This window comes from Choloepus didactylus, chromosome 24 (assembly GCF_015220235.1).
Source record: "Choloepus didactylus isolate mChoDid1 chromosome 24, mChoDid1.pri, whole genome shotgun sequence".
Lineage (NCBI taxonomy): Eukaryota > Metazoa > Chordata > Mammalia > Pilosa > Megalonychidae > Choloepus > Choloepus didactylus.
In genome coordinates, this window is record NC_051330.1 from 5,412,468 (window position 1) to 5,420,805 (window position 8,338).

Here is an 8,338-nt window from a genome sequence, read left to right on the forward strand (position 1 = left end):
TCTCTAGAGGTGGGGGGTGATGACCCCTATTTCACGTGGAGTTCCAGAATCCCAGCATTAGCCACGTCCCCTCGGGCACCGGCAGAGGCCATTCCATCTCTGATCACACTGCAGAAGGCTTACTGAAAAGCAAAACCATTCCGCACAGCCCATAGCTTAGAAAAGAAAGCGTCAAGAACAGGCTAGGAAAATGGCAACTTTGGGTGTCTCAGGTGTCGGAGAATCAGACTAAAGACAAGGAGGGAGAAAAAAGGGCCTTTGGAGAAACATCACTAAAGGCAAATCTAAACTAACTTGGTAGCTTTGCCAGTTTCCTTCTTCTGATTATAGAAAATAACTTAACCCAGAAACTGGAAGTAGAGAGCTGGCACCTCTTTCATAAACAAGTCCTCAAAATCCTTCAAGAGAATTCTGCCACCTGAAGTGAGGCGTCTGCTTCAGACTTCAGGGTCAGACTCTGTTATCATCAGCTCTGTTTTCTGAAAGGTCACGCATGCCAGGAATAGACAGTGCCAGGGTCACTTCCAGGGCCGGGGGTCTCAGAGCCCAGTCGACCTACCCGGCCAGCCAGCACGACTTAAAAATGAGGGTCAGAAACTGGTCCTGCCCTTAGATGCAAGACTTAAAAAAGTGCCCAGATCCGCCTGGCACCACAGGAAAGTGCTTGGCTGGGGCACCCCATAGGGAGAACCCTTGCACCCCCACATCCTGTCCGGCCCGGTGTCCCCCATCTCCACCCCCCTGTCCACCTCCCTTTGCACCATGGAAGGAGAAAAGAGAGTGCCATTCGTAAACAGACTTAATGAACCATCTCAGGCCTCCTGCTCCTTTGCTAAATTATTTTCAAGGAAGCAATCCTTGCTATTTTTTATTCTCTTTCCTTCATATTCATCGTCCTGAGTGTGACTAAATGTGAAAGTGACATATGTCTGATTGACTGAAAGATAATTGACTCAAAGGCCCTCTGCTCCTTTCAGCAGGCAGGGAGTGCAGCTGGTAGAGTGTTAAAGCAGGGGACAGTTGGGGTCATCTCTGTGCCACTGTGCCCCGCCCCCATTCCCGCTCCCCCAGCCGCTGAGGCCACCCCTGGGCCGGGCTGAATGGGCCTGAGACCGGGGGCTGCATTTCCACCGGGCATCTGGAAGGCTGCTTGTACAACCTGGAAGGACGAGTGGGCCCCAACCGCCTGCCGCAGACACGTCAACTACTCCCCGATCTTACTGTCTTCTCCTCTTTCTCCTTATTTCTCACTCTCTCTTGGGAAAGGGGTTTCTGTCAGTCTCTGGAAAGGAATTCTATGCAAAGAAAGGATGACGGAGAGGCAGCTGGATTGCAGAGTGACAGCTGGAAGACTGGAAGCTGAACGCTTTCAAAGAGACGTTGGTTCTATTTGTCTTCTCTGCATCACCTCCCATAGCTGTTGGATAAAGTTCCTTCTCTCTGGCCTGTGGCTGCTCAGATACCTTGGTGGGAATAAGCAAAAGGATCAATTTGGGTATTCAAAGCATTGTCCCGGGGTAGAAAAGTAACCATTCTCTGAGATGTAAAGCAGGGTTTGGAGGAGCCGAGTGGACGAGTTGTGCTGTATTCAGAAAGTTCCGGTTAGGGGCAGCTGATAATTTGTGGTCATTTTTCTACTAGCACACAAATAGTGGGTGCATTGGAGGGTTCCTCAGCCCTTGTGGATGGAGGTAGTTTATGGCTGTCACATGTGATTTTAGGGACAAGGGTCCCACATCTGTTTCAGACGATAGGGAAATGTCTGCCTGTTTCAGCTCCCACCATCATCGGCTGCTTACGCCACACTGGAGGCTGGTTTAGTTTCCCAGGCTGCTGAGAGCAGATACCATGAAATGGTTCAGCTTAAAGGGAATTTATTAGCTCACAGTGTGAGGCTAAGAAAATGTCCAAATCAAGCCATCTTCAAGGCGATGCTTTCTTCCCGAGGTCTGGCTGCCGGTGATCCTTGGCTCCTTTGCCACACAGCAAGGCACAGGGCAGCGTCTGCTGGTCTCTCCCTTCTCTTCTGATTTCATTGCTTTCAATTCCTTGCTTCCATGGCCTTCTCTTTCTCTCTGTATTCATTCCATTTATAAAGGACTCCAGTAAGGGGATTAAGACCCATCCGGAGTGAGTTGGGTCACATCTTAACCGAAGTAACTTCATCAAAAGTTACTTACAATGGGTCCACACCAGCAGGAATGGCTTAGATTTAAGAACATGTTTTTCTGGGGTACATGAAGCTTCAAACCACCACAGAGGCCCGGGGAAGGGCCCCAGAGGATACCTTTACTCTGTCTGCAGCTGCATGGAGGAAGGCCATTTTAGAACCAGTCCAAGGGGTTGCAATATCTTGATGGCAGTTTTCACCCCAGTGATATGGGGGCCTCCCAGGCCACACCCGGCTATAGCTGAGCTCTGGTAAGGACTCACAGTTAGGGGACATACCCACCAGGGGGCAGGGACCTTATATTAAAGGGACCTTATATATTAAATAGATAACAAATACTCCTAGCATGTCCGCCCCTGGGAAATCGCCATGGAAGCAGGGGATCAGAATTCACTCTGGGCTCCTCCTTTCTGTAGATTTTGTATGTATCGGTTGGACTCACCCCAGGATGGTCTGTGATTGGGAGGAAATCACTAATCAGTGTGATTGGGACAATCAGCAGGGAGCTCCACTACTCAAGGCAAGAAGTAGTCCTTGGAGCTGGGGATTTTGGAATTCAGAGCCTGCATTAATTAAACTCTGTCTCTTCTCCTTTCCTCGGAATACCGGCCAGGCTCTTTATGCCTGGCTTCCAGTGGGGAACAAAGGCATCAGAAGTTGTACAGGCATGCCTCAACTTGACCTGTGAGAGGAGGGGTGAGGGTGTGAGAGAAAAATGCACACTCCCAGGTCTCAACACAGATCTGCTGAATGACAATCTTAGGAAGGTTTGGTAATCACCACATGAAACTCTAAGATCCATGAGGGAGGGTCTTGTAACTGTTTGGCCAGCACAAGGCCTGGCACTTAATGATCAATAAATATTGGTTAGAGGAATGAATGAATGACAACCAAACCAACAGATGGATGGATCCTTGCTGTCTCATCTTGATTTCTGCCCATGATTCATGGCTACATGGTATCTGCTATATGGTTGTACCATAATTTCTATAACTAGTCCACCGCTGATGAGTATTTTGACTATTTCCAAACATTTGCCATGACAACAGTGCCGCTGTGAATAACCTTATACATACGTCATTTCACATATGTAGGATTATGTCTGTAGGATAAGTTCATAGAGCAAGAACGCTGGGCCAAATGTGGTGTGCATTGTGGTTTTGATGGATATGGCCAAATTTTCTTCCCTTGAGATGAGAACTATTTAATATTTCCTCCATGATGCACGAGAGAATCCCTTTTCCTACACCCTGTTCAACAAAAATGTCTTTCATGATCCAGTGGGTAATTATGGTATCTCAGCTTAGTTTTAGCTCGTGTTTTTCTCCTTCTGAGTAAGGTTGAGCATCTTTACATCTGTTCAGGAACGACTTTTCAGTGCTATCTTTTCCTTACTGGCTTTTTAGTCTTTTTTTTTTTAATTTAAATATTAGGGAAGCTACTCTGACATAATCACAAATATTTATTTTCCAGCTTGTCATTCGTTTTTTGATTTGCTTATGGTGCTTTCTTTTGTTTCATGCAGAAATTAAAAATTTTTTATGTAATCATATTTATTAATTTTGTCATGTCTTCTAGATTTTGTGTCATATTTAGGCCTTCCATACGTAAATCTATTAAAAAAGTTCTCCCATGGTTTCTTCTAGTACACTTTTTGGCATTTAAATCTTTAACCCATCTGGAATTAGTTTTGATGAAATACAGACCAGCTTTATATTTTTTCTAGATGACTGCCCACTTATCTTAGCATCATTTTAGAAAAATTGTGTTTTCTCCAATGACTTAAGTGCTTTAATCATATAATAAATTCACATGTATTTTTGGCTCTATTTCTGGACTTTCTAATTATTCATTTACCAGTAGCATGTAGTTTTAAATAAAATTTTATAATATATTTTAATATCTGATAGGACTGATCTCTCCATCATGTGTTTTAGTTTTGGGTTTATCTTGTCTATTCTTTTTTTTTTTAATCCAAATTTAGATTTAGCTTGTCTGGTTTAAAAAAACTTAACAGTTTAATTGGGACTGCACTATATGCACAGATACCTTTGCAAAAATTAGCAGCTTTATGACATCGAATCTTATCCTGGTCCATGGCATGCTTGTCTATTTGTTCAAGTCTTTGTGTGTGTGTCTTTGTGGGTGTGTGTATCCCTCGGTGACACTGTAAAGTTTTACATTTCTTCCTAACCATATTCTTACATATGTTATCAATTTTGGTGCTATAATAAATGGGAATATTTCTTCTATCCTAATAGTCATTGTTTCCATATAGGAAGGCGGCTGATCTCTATACCCTAATTGGACACCTTGACGAATTCTCCTATATTTTTCACAGGTTTTTTTTTTTTTTTCTTTAAGGTACTTTTTGGCATCTTCCAGATACCCAATGAAATAATCTATAGGTAATCATAATTTTTTCTTCTCCCTTCCCATTTTTGTACTTCCAGTTTTTTTCTGTTGTCTAAATTGCATGAGCTAGTACCTCCAAAACAGTGTTAAAAAAAATCCTGAAAACTGAGTATGTTTGTCCTCTTTATGACTTTGGTGGGAATGTTTCAAGTGCTTCTCCACTATGTTGAATTTAAGATTGAGCTAGAGATCATGAATCACATTAAAGACTTTCTATTTATATTTTATTAGGAGTGTTGTAAAAATTAGAGAATGGATGTTGAAGTTCATTGAATGTTTGTTAACTCTATAGAGATGACCATATTATTTTTCTCTTTTGCTCTATAAATACGTTAGTTTATATTAATAGAGCTAATATTGAGCCATTCTTACCTTACTAGAAAAAAACAGTCCAATAGTTGTGATGCATAATTCTTTTAACTTGCTGTTGGATCCTGTTTGTTAATATTTTATTTAGTATTTTTTGCATTGCTGGTTACACATTAGCACTAGTAGTACTTTTCTTTTTACTGGTCTCTTCACTAGGTAAATAGTTTCAATGTTATGTGTGCTTCTTAAAAATTTTGGCAGCTTTCCCTCTATTTCTGTGTTTGGAACAAGCTTAAATACCACTGGAATAGATAGGGGGAAACTGCATAGCTGAATATTGACACTTTGTGCTCTCTTCCCAAGTAACCTGGAAACAGGTCTTTGCTGTGCATCTGTTCGACATTAGAAGATAAACGGGATATTATGAAGAAATTTCCATTTGAATCTCAGTTGAAATACTAAAGTCTAATAGTAGGAGTTTTGCTTTTGGTAAAATTTCAAGTTTAACTCATCTTTAAATCCATTTGGTGCTCAACACATGTTTCTTGATTACTTTGCAAGTTGTTTGAAGGCCAGATTTTAATTTTATTTAAATAACACTATTTTATGCTCATAATCTGCAGTAATGAACGGCACAGGAAAAGGTAATTTAATAAGAGACAAAGTCTCTGTCTTTGAGGAGCTTAGCTTTGTGAAAAAACAAAACAAGGAAGACTCACATACTGGAGCAGGCATATGGTAAATACGTGTGCAACTGTACCGTGAAGAGATGAGTCTTGGAAAAACTGGCTGTGGGTTGGGGCTCGGCAGGATGGCTGAGATGGGGTTGGGGGTTAAGAGCCAGGCACAGAGGCAGCTGGGGAGGACCAGGGGAGTAGGGAGGACAGCACGCCAGCCCGTGTGAAGAAGCTGCGAATGGACCTTGGGGTGGTGGGAAAAGAGCTTCTGAGAGGATGGTTCCATCGGGGAGGGGGGCGGAGATGGTGCCACCAAATGGTGGTGGGAACGCAGCTCCGTGGCCACTGGGCCTCTGTGATTGAGGGAAAGTCCCTGTCTAATGCCACCAATGAACTTTTCAAAGCCCGTTTTGTAAAAATCTGAGGACCATTGCCACCCCTTAGCAGACAAAGGAAGGGCAACCTGGGATTTGGGAGACAGTCATTTTATTCCGGGCAAGGTGGTTTTGCAAAGGACGATTATGGGCTGACTTTACTCAAAGACCAGCTTCTCGTTCTCCTGTGTGGCGTCTTTCAGAGATGCTGGCTTTCCAATGCATTTGTGAAAATAAACTCGATACACTCCACGCATTCTGTACGACCCACATTTCTGCAAGCAAAACCCATCACCACCCCTGCAGCATGTTGGCCTTCGTGACCACATGACCACAAATTACTGAGCAGCCTCTGCAATTAACCTTCTGTATCTGGTCCTAACTGCAGAAGTCTCCAGTGACTCAGCCCATGACAGTCAATAAGGCAGGTTAACCAGACGCAAGTCATTCTGGCAGAGGGTAATAATAACGGGCTTTGCCTTCCCACAGTAAAAACATTGAACCTAGAAACATGGACGTGTTCTCTTGTGTCTAAGACGATTCGGAGCTCAGCGCCGGCTTCCACGTGCAGAGAATGTTCAACAAATATAATGCTGAGTCTCCGGAGTACTCTGCAGTGCTCGAAATACCCAGGTATTTTGACAAGCATGCCATTCCCCAACCAAAATAGAAGCCAAGCTGCTATAATTAGTCCCATAAGCTGTGGCACAGACAGGTGAAATGACTCGCTCTCCACTGACATTTGCTACCAGACTTGAATTAGAGGGAGAAATAGAATCTAGACTTTGTGACGCTCAGTTCCCAGGTCTCAAGAAAGAAAAAGAATAAAGGTTTAATTTTACCCGAGCCTTGGGCCTGGACTTCTCTGACACAGTGGGAAGGGATTGGAGGGCACGGGGCCTTCGGCCTTAGCAAATCGTGCCTGCTGGTTTCAGCCAAGGGGAAGCTGTCTTCCTCTTTTCGGAGGATTGGTAGGAACTGACTGCTCCAATTTCCTTCAGCAACTGCAGCTGTGCAAGGTGAGCACGCGTTCACCGAGCTTGGGGGACGGCAGTGCCCCCACCCCAATCTGCGACTGCAAAAGGCTCCAGGGAACCTTATGGTGCTCCTAAGCAGAGAGTTTTTCCCAGGACCCTGGTCCACGGGTGAGCCTCTGCTAATAGTTAATAATAGCCTATTTGTTCCCATCAACCAGCTCTCCATAAAAGCATCAGGCGTGCATAGATGTTCCACCCGCCACGGAGACGGCATCTCGGCCAGTTGGTGATCTGCACCGAGGAGCTCCCTCTCGGAAAGGCTGAGCATCCTCAGATCCTAGAAACCAGCCTATAATTTTGGAAAAGTGTCATTCTGGAGCCACGTGACGGGCGCCAGGCAGACAGAAATAAGCTCCCCAATAACGGCTCTCAGATGTGTCAGCTGAACTCCCCCGACGGTGAGTGCTCTGAACTGGGGGGAAGTGGAGGCAAGCACGCCCGAGAAGTCTGGTAGGGGTGGCTGAAGACAGAGGAGGCGGGAAAATGGGGAGAAAGGAAAAAGTGGGGAGGGCGCGGCCGGCCCACCCCACCCACGCCCCATTCCAGAGCACAGATAAAAGGGAAACCTGAGCAGCGAGCGTTTGCGGGGCCACCGCCAATCAAGGGCTCTGTTGCCACAGCAACGGGGACACTTCATCAGCTCGGTGAACAGATGGGCAGTGAGCAACAGGCAGCATATGTTCCCCTAAGTCCTGACACCAGCACAGATGGAGGGTGGGCAGGAGGCTGGCTCCGAAACAGAACCTGACATTTCCTTCTCGTCCGGGGCTGCCTGCTCGTGGCTGGCACAGGACGCTTAGCAGGGCAAGTGCACCGCGCCCAGGAGAAGCTGCTGGAGAACCCATCGCCACCACCTCAGTGCAGTCTTAGGGCTTTGCTTAACCAGAATGCAACATGTTAACCCACTGAGAAGCAGCAAGGGGATGGGGGCGTCCAGTGGGTTTTAATGATGGAGTTTTATTTCCATCCCGGACAGGTTTTCCCCAGAACCTCAAATGACAGTCGGTGGTGACATCTCGGTTCTTTTGTGTTCTTTGACTTTCTATGGGGGCAATCAAACTCATCTTTGCGGAATCAAGGGAAAATAAATCTCTGCAATAACCACATCTGGGAATAGGGTGAAGGTGGGGTTGGGGCCGAGAGGGAGCCGGTGGGTGCAGGGGTGACACGGGACCCCACAGGCAAACGGTCAGTGTGCTGTGCATCTGCTTGGTCACTGATGAGCAGTATGGCCAAGGGATTTCACCTCTTAATTGGACATATTCTCTTTATTATTGTGAATCTGCTCATCCCTCTCAAATTGAGGCTTAAAATATCACTCTTGATGGTCATCAGCGTGAGGACACCCCACCCGCT